Genomic DNA, 8,613 nt, shown 5'->3' with positions numbered 1-8,613 from the left:
ATAATCCGGATGTATGGCTCTGGTAAACGGGTATATGACCTCGGGTTATTGGGTCTGGTATCACATAATTCTATAGCCGTCCCAAACCAGTGAAATATTTTGTTTTCAGTATCATACCCAATCTCAAACTCAAATGCCGGCCAACCCTTATGTTTTTGGTGATATGGTATCACATCTTACTTGGGTTATGTCCATCCATAAATTGCTGTCTTAACCCTTCTAAAGCTTTGCAAAATAATTTCGTGGTGCGTGCGTTTTTTTACCTCTAATATGCCAAAAGTTGATAAGGGGTGTGAATGAGTCGGTTTGGGTCACTAAATCAAAATTTGGTTTTGAATTTATGAAAATTGTTTGGTTTAGTTTTTTTCCGATTTCTTTTTGCAGCTTTCACAATAACTGCTGGTTCAATTCGATTTTGGTTTTTTTGGTTTTGATATTAAAGAATTATTTTTTAAGAAATAATTTAGTTTATTTGGTTTCATAATAATAATAGGGGCCTGAATTTATACGTTACTTAACATTTAGTTGATTATTACATATTTTAAACCAAAATCCTACAAACCCAATTCGGTTCAGTCCCCATCGGTGTAGTTTTTTTGATTTTTGGTTGATAGCATTATAGCAAAACCAAAACCAAACAAAATTATAGGTATTAAAAAAAACCTTAAAATCAAACCATTGGTTTTTATAAAATTCGCTTATAAACTTATTTGGATTCCATGCACAACAATATATTAAATTTTAGTTCCGGGCATAATTTTTTTAGAGAAGACGACTATAAGACTTTTACCTATTTAACTTGTTGATAAAGAATAATAAGACCTACTAATAAGTGTCCCACAACATAAACAACACCAACATCTAACACTTTTTTTAAGTCAACCTGACAATAAACATTCAAATATATTATAATAATAATAATAATAATAAAAGCATCTAACCAAACGTTTAAAAACTACAAGCTACCACAATTTAAGTTCATAAAACAACCAAAACAAACCACTTCACTCATTCATTCATTCATTCATTCCTAACACACGTACATATCACTCAGTTGCCTTTGTCGGGTGACTTCAAGTAGAGACTCTCACCACCATCACCACCGCTACCGCTACCACCACCACCTCTACCCTCACCGGTGGGACCCAAAATACCAATACCAATATCTTGCTTACGACCAAAGTCAGGGAAACCAGTCAAGTGGGACCCACTGACACCAGCATTGGTATTGTCTGTGTGTAACATGTGCAGCCCACCGCTGGAACTCATGCCTAGATGGCTATGCATTGCTTGCTGTTGTTGTAGTGATGAGTACTGTTGTTGCCTGGCTGTACATCATGGATGAACGTGCAGCCATGAGTGCCTGTGGTGACATTTGCTGTGCCTGTTGTTGCATGTAGTGACTAGCTCCTGGTTGTTGCTGCTGCTGCTGCATCATTCCACTTTGAGCATACTGTAACAAATATTGTATTGTATTATATTATATTATATTATAAGTACATAAACTGTTAGTGTTTGGTGTACATTCAGTGTTTTTACCTGGGGATGAAGAGTTGGTGCTTGAGGTTGAGAGTCAGCAATGGCAGCAAGGTACATTAGGTTCCTCTGAAGCTTGGCCTGGTGTCTGACATTATTTTCAAACCATTTCAAGCCATCAAGTATTGGATCGTATATATGTGTGTGTCTATTATTAACTCTTTAGTGAGTAATAATTTTATAATTTTTGTGTCCATAAAGGGGACCATGATTTCATGTTTTGAATAATATGAATCCATCATAATAAAACACAAAACTTGCTATAGAAAAATTTTTATACTAAGGCTCGCTGTTGTGGTTTAACTAGCAAGGGTTAGTTAAAGCACCTAGCCAGTGCCATGTATATAGTGAGATTTAATTAACCCAACCGTTGTGGTTGTTAAACTAGATACTAAAAAAAAGTGATTGGCTGAAATGGGGTGGACCCCGCATTTTGTAGTCCTCTTGGTGACAAGAGAGCAAAATTTTTGGCGTCGGCATGTTAAAGGGGGTATTGTGATTTGGAAGTGGTTAACGGGTGAAGTGGACTTTGGCGACCCCCGTGGCGCCTTCACAGCACATTGCCTAAACGTTCCTCCTTTTCTGATATCTACTCATACTAGATATACTCCTTCCTTAAACGAGTCATATGAAAGGGTGAATGTATTTATGCGGGTGGTATGAAAGGGCGAACATACGTTATGGACTGTATCTATACGACAACGTTGTATAAGAGTGGTATATGTTTTTTTTCAAAATAGGTCAGTCAAATCAATAATAACTAGATTGAGGGTACGTTTATTAAAAGCCCATACAATGTTTGGATGTGCTTTTGCTGTCTGAAACTATGACAAACATACAATAAAAAATGACCCATAAGACTCTTCGCTATGGGGCGCCGTTGGCCCCCTTTTTGGGCGCGGTAGGCTCCGAACACCATTGTGGGGCTCCGTCCAACCAGGGGTGCCGATGGAAAGGTTGTTCCAACGGCCGGCGCGGTTGATGGTGAATGTGGGCCCCCCTCTCACACACACATACATACATATGCATATATATATATATATATATATATATATATATATATAGGGGCGTCTTTGGGGGCATTAAACCATAACGGAGCGGGCTTCGATGCCCCCGTTGCTTACGTGGCGGTGACGTGTCACCGGTGGAGGGGCTTCGAAGCCCCACACCATAGTGACCAGTCTAAGTATTGCAAATTTATTAAAATGATTGGAAACACTCACTCTGCGCATTCAGCCATTTTCCCTGAGTTTTGGCTCTCAACAATCTTCAAGATCAGAGACTTGTTTTCATCCAAGTACTGCACCAAGTAAAAAGGAAAGAAAAGAACAAGAAAGTATAAAAACCAGAAGTAAATTCCATGTTAAGAAGCATAATAATATAAATATTATAAATTAAACTGACATGCATTATTATAATTTTAAAAACAAGAATGTGTATTTAAAGCCAACTCATGTGCAAAACACAAGAAATTAATTATAATAATCCTGTCTTGAAATGTGTAATGAAATCTGCTAATAAGATGCCTAGACCACAAAAGACAACATATGAAGCAATGGAGCAAATCAAAAAACACACAAGCACAAAGATTGATGAAGATAAAGAATCTTTGGTTAGTGGTAACCACTTCTTTAATTCCAAAATTATTTAAAATATATATTTTACTTCAAAAACAAGCTAAGATACTCCATACAATCACAAACAAGATGGGATTTTGGACAGTTTTAATCTGATAAAAAAACCTGTATCTCAATCATTAACAAGTCTGGTGCATATCTACTTCTTGAAAGAATTTAAAAATAACACCCAAAAACCCTAAATAAAATCTTTAAAACCCTAGTAAGGTATCATACTATCATTAAACATTAGCTAACATTTTGAGTGTGTTTATTAGGCTGAGGGGTGTGGGGGGCGCGAGAGGGGGCGTGAGTGGGGGCGCCATCCAATAATATTGTGACGTGTGGCAGAGAGAGAAACTTGATAAGATGGGTATTGGTAGTGGTGATAGCGCCCCGGGGCATGGTGTGGAGGGGCGCGAGAGGGGGCGCGAGCGGTTTATTTTTTTATTTTTTTATAAATGTATTAAAAAAACGTATTATTAAAAAAACAAGTAATTATTTAAACAAACACACATTAATTAAAAAAACACATTAATATATAAAAAAAATTAAAGTACTAAAAAATTAAAAAAACACATTAATTAAAAAAAATTAAAAAAACACATTAACATTATTCTTATTCTTCGGCTTCGTCTTCTTCGATCAACCTCTTCCGGATACGTTCCTTTTGTTTTTCCATCAGCATTTGGTCGACCGGATTTAGGTGGCTGAAGTCTCTTGCAAGGAAGTCCAAATCTCTCATTCTTTTTTTTTCCTTTTTGTCAACAGAGACCACCTCCAGGGTTTTGTTGAATTTATTGAGGGATTCAACAAGATCGTTGATGTTTACGGCTTCCCCCTCAGCCGGTTTTTTCCCCCTGGCGTCCCTTCCCAATGGCCGCCTCCTCGGCGGTGAAGACGTTTCCTCCCCCGCAACGTTTAGGTCGAATCCAACCCGGCAATCCGACCCGTCCGTTGTGCTGTACGCTCCAGACGAACTAGTTTTAGTCCGTTTCGGCCCTACTTCCGCATCAAGGTCCGGCGCCACCAGCTCAACCCACTTGGCACACCTTCTCAACCTCTCCCACAACTTTACACCGTCCCACGTCTTCACCGCCCCATACCTCCGCAGGCACTCCTGCTTCCACTCTTCGACAGTGAAATTATAGACCGCCAAATCGTCACTGCCACTTGGTCTCATACGACCGGCGTTCCTGTTGAACAGATTAGTAAACAAGCCGACAAATTTTCTAATTTCGGTCCACCGACCCGAAATCATATCGGGATTCCGCTCTGTACTCCCAACGAGCGAATAGAACGTCTCCCTAACCTTTGTCCAAAAGACCTTGCTCTTTTGGTAGTCGGCTGCAAAATTATGTAAATAAATTTGTAAGCCATTTAACTTTTTTATTTAACTTTTTATTTACAATCATTTTTAAAAACGTTAAAACAATTACCGCAACGCCGATCCTCAGAAATGGCTATCCAAGCCCGACACAGGGCTTCCTTCTCATCCGATGACCACGGAGTGATTTTCCGTTTCGCCCTTCCGGTCGAAGCCGAACCCGACCCGTCCGTTGCAAGTTGTTTTTTCCGGTGGACGCGTCTTCTTTGTCCCGCAGCTTCACCTTCTGGTTCCGGTTCTTGTGTCTCCGGAACTACAAAGTTAGGAGACGGTTGCATGTTGGATGGTTGAAAGCCGGATGATTGTTGCGACCCCGAATAAAACATCGGTTGTTCCGGTGCCGACCATAAATCGTCGTAAGGGTAATCTGAATCTAGGTTTGGGTACCAATTTCCAGACATGTTTTTAAAAAAAGGTTTCGAAGATAGGGTGATTTTGGGTTTTGGGTGTGGTGTGTGATATTCGTTTTGGTTGTAGTATGTGAGAATGGTTGTGTTTGATATGTATTGTGATATATGTATTGTGATATATATAGATGATTTTGTTAAAAAAAAAAAAATATTTTTATTCATTATTAAAGCCTTCCAACGGCTCTTTCCCATTTCCCACAGCCACTCACGCGCGCGAGCCTCCTGGCGCCTGCCTCGTTTTCCGCTCTCGCGCCCCTCTCGCGCCCCTCTCGCGCCCCGGTGGTGTGGCTCTCGCGCCCCGGGGCGCTATCGAAGTCCCTCACGCGCCCTGACTAGCGCTCCGCACCCCTCAGCCTTAACATGTAAAACTAATAAACTAATGTTTGGTCATGTCATAATAACTATGGTATGGGTTGGTTTCAAAGTCTTGATTTTTGTGCCAGCTAAAAAGAAACACAAAGGGTGAAAGTTGAAGACTTTTATATATTTTGGCAAGCATAAAAGCATCTATGATGATGGTAGATGAAGAAAACATTATAAAAACTGAGTATTTAATGTTGCAGTCAAAAGGTTGAATAGCAGACTTGTATTCTCACTTGTTGCAGAAGTTATTATTATTATTATTATTATTATTATTATTATTATTATTATTATTATTATTATTATGATCAGTAGATGATGCAAGATGAAGACTTTTGCATAAAGTACAACAGTAAATCATACATACAAATATATACACGTAACAACTATATACAGGAAACTTGTTGCAGATGAAGAAACAAGCAGGGAAAAGGCAGGCAAAAGCCATAAAAACATAAAAATAAAAAGATCAATAAAGTTGAACAAATCCACCAAAAAAACATAAGTGGATTCTAGTGTGTAGGAAATGAAGTAAACCTGTTGAATATGATCAGTAGTGACGTTGTTGGTGGGATAATAGGCTGCCATCATGGGCTGCATCTGCATCAGGTGCTGCTGCATTATATATAATAAATATATATATAAATGATAGTAGTATATGGTATCTGTGTTCCACTACCCTCTCTCTCTCTCTATATATATGTATATGTATATGTGGGTGGGTGTGTTTCTCTGTCTAGAATGGATAGAGAGGATGAAAATGAGAGAGAAAATGGGGTCCTGTGTTTGTGGCTTAAAACTCAGAAACACACACAACACAGCAGGGTTGGGTCCAGTTGTTTGATAGGGGTGTTTTGAAGCCCCTTGAGACTAAGTATTGAAATGATATGATGGATAGAAGGTGGAAATAAAAAGAAAACAAAAAACGTAGCAGGCTTTTCTCAGAGTACTACAATCTTTGGCTATATATACAGCTGGTGGTGGGATATTGATGATACACCTATTTCAAATTAGGGTTTTTGATTCCCTCAATACTTCAAATCACCATCAACAATTAATGTGTTTTATATCTTATCTTTTGGTTGTAATATTTAAGATCTATAAATTGTTAAGAGGTAAGGTGTTAGTTATTTGATATGAATTTATAAATTTTTTATTGAACGCTCAACGAATAATGAGTCTCAGGTTAAGACAAGGAAGAGGCCGCCTTGCTACGGGTTAAATTCACCGTATCGAGATACACTCGTATTTGATCCGGAAAAACTCTCAACTAAGGTCAACTCCCACGAACACTCAACCGAAGACACGATAGTGTGGTGAGAAAAAAATGTTTTAGTTCAAGAATTCAACTAACTAAAACAGCCTACTCACCTAGTCTACCAACGCTCGCCTGAATGCATAACAATATGGTGAGATAAAATCCAATCATTTCAAAAATCCAAATAATGAAAGCAAGCTACTAGCATAGTCTCCCATAATCACCCTGGTGTCTCTAAAAGTAAATGACGGGCCATGAATAGAACATGGGTCACATGAAACACTAAGTCTCTCCCTTATCATTCCACCACTAGCTCATTGTCAAACATTATTTTTAACCTATTAAATATATATGGAGCAAATAGTTTATTTATGATAATTTTTTTATTTGAAAGGAAGGTTTAAATTAGTACACAATTCCCATATAATGTTTTTGTATTAATATGAATCTACACAATCATTTGTACACGTTAAAATGTTAGTAGTATCAAGGTAGTTTTTGAATGTTAACTAGTAAAATTTTCCGTGCTTCGTTGCGGGGTTAAAAGTATTTTGCGTTTTATTTTTGTATATGTCCAGTTCTTTATTTTTTGTTTGGCAAAGAAAAAAGAAGCAACGAATTTTATTAGTGAGAGTCTATTTAGGGAGCTGTAAACTCTAATTTGTTTTGTTAGTGGGCTAACAAAATTTTCAACTGAAAGAAGCAATTAACAAATAACATAACACATGTTTAAAAATTGTTAGAAGACTCAAATGTTATACTTTCACTTATATTTTCAACATCAAACGTATTATACTAACAATCTAAAATCTTATGTTAATTGTATGGGTAAGGATATAACAAAATTTATTTAACTAAAATGTGCAAACTTTTTAATTATGTTCTAACTACATAAATATAAAAAAGAATAGAAATTAATATAAAAGGATGAGTGATTGGAATTTGATCATTTGATTAATAATTTAATGAGACGATGAAATATGTGGTTGAGATTTATTCTTTTGATGATTAGTTATTTTTATAAGTGATGAAATCTTTGCTTTTTAATATATATAATATGAATCTAAACAATCTTTTTTACACGTTAAAATGTTAACTTAAGTAGTATCAAGGTAGTCTTTGAATGTTAACATGCAAATATTTTTTTTAAATGGCTAAATCACATTTTAAAAATTTTATAAAGTACCAAAATTTAGACGTAAAGAAAAACATATCTATTTCTGAATTAACGTACCTTAGCGTGCATCCATGTTGCTATAAAAGTTAATCACTTGAGAAAGAAAAGTTACAACCTCTTCGGTACATGCATAAACCTTAAACCTTAGGTTTAACTTACATCCTTTTGCATAACAAAAATAATTAATTTTTATATTATATGAATATTGACCATTTAGATTTCAAATGTCCTTAACTCCTGACAAACACTTTCTACAAACGTCCCATTAGACCCTTTGTAGTGAGGCGCTTTCGCCACCCAAAAAACCACAAAGCATCGAGGGGGGTAAGCGTCTCTCCTTTAAATGGTTTAACCAATCAAAATTGATACCCCACAACTCCAACCAATCACATTTTTATTTTATTTAATTATATTTCATTTATATTATAATAACTGGTAATTATGAGAGAGGCTCCGCCCAGTCATCCACTACAACCCTTTTCGAAAAAAAGCCCAAATGCTGACACGACGTCACATGACGCAAAACGTTCCCATACTAGTTTTATCCACTATTCATGGTCTTACACAACCTTGTTTATGGGTGTTTTTTTACTTTACATTTGTAATCACAAACATCTTTGTTGTTGAGTTCAAAGACAAATCATTATCCGATGGATTTCCTTTCACTTTGTATATTTACGCCCATTTAATGTCACAAAACGTTTATAGTGTTCAATGCGCTTGATTTCATACTTCACTCATGTTTAGTAGTACTATATGTACTGAAGGTCAAATACATTATACAGACTAATAATTCATGCACGTGCTCGTTTTTGTTTCAACGGTTGAAGTTTCATCGAACTTGAGACATGGTTAATTTTATGTGCTTT

General features: G+C 36.6%; 1 pseudogene across 1 annotated transcript; it reads right to left on the bottom strand.

Moving 5' to 3' along the window:
• Positions 1 to 842: 842 nt before the first annotated feature.
• Positions 843 to 6,280, bottom strand: LOC143587700 (uncharacterized; annotated as a pseudogene). The gene is made up of 4 exons (XR_013144947.1): positions 5,847 to 6,280; positions 2,760 to 2,836; positions 1,540 to 1,624; positions 843 to 1,453 (listed from the first exon to the last, which is right to left on the bottom strand). The product of XR_013144947.1 is annotated as an uncharacterized LOC143587700 (transcript).
• Positions 6,281 to 8,613: the final 2,333 nt, after the last annotated feature.

This window comes from Bidens hawaiensis, unplaced genomic scaffold (genome assembly GCF_021521415.1).
Source record: "Bidens hawaiensis isolate Kalapana, Puna unplaced genomic scaffold, B.hawaiensis_p1.1 tig00035838_1, whole genome shotgun sequence".
Taxonomy (NCBI): domain Eukaryota; kingdom Viridiplantae; phylum Streptophyta; class Magnoliopsida; order Asterales; family Asteraceae; genus Bidens; species Bidens hawaiensis.
Note: the sequence above shows the minus strand (reverse complement) of the source record. Positions and strands in the feature narration are given on the sequence as shown.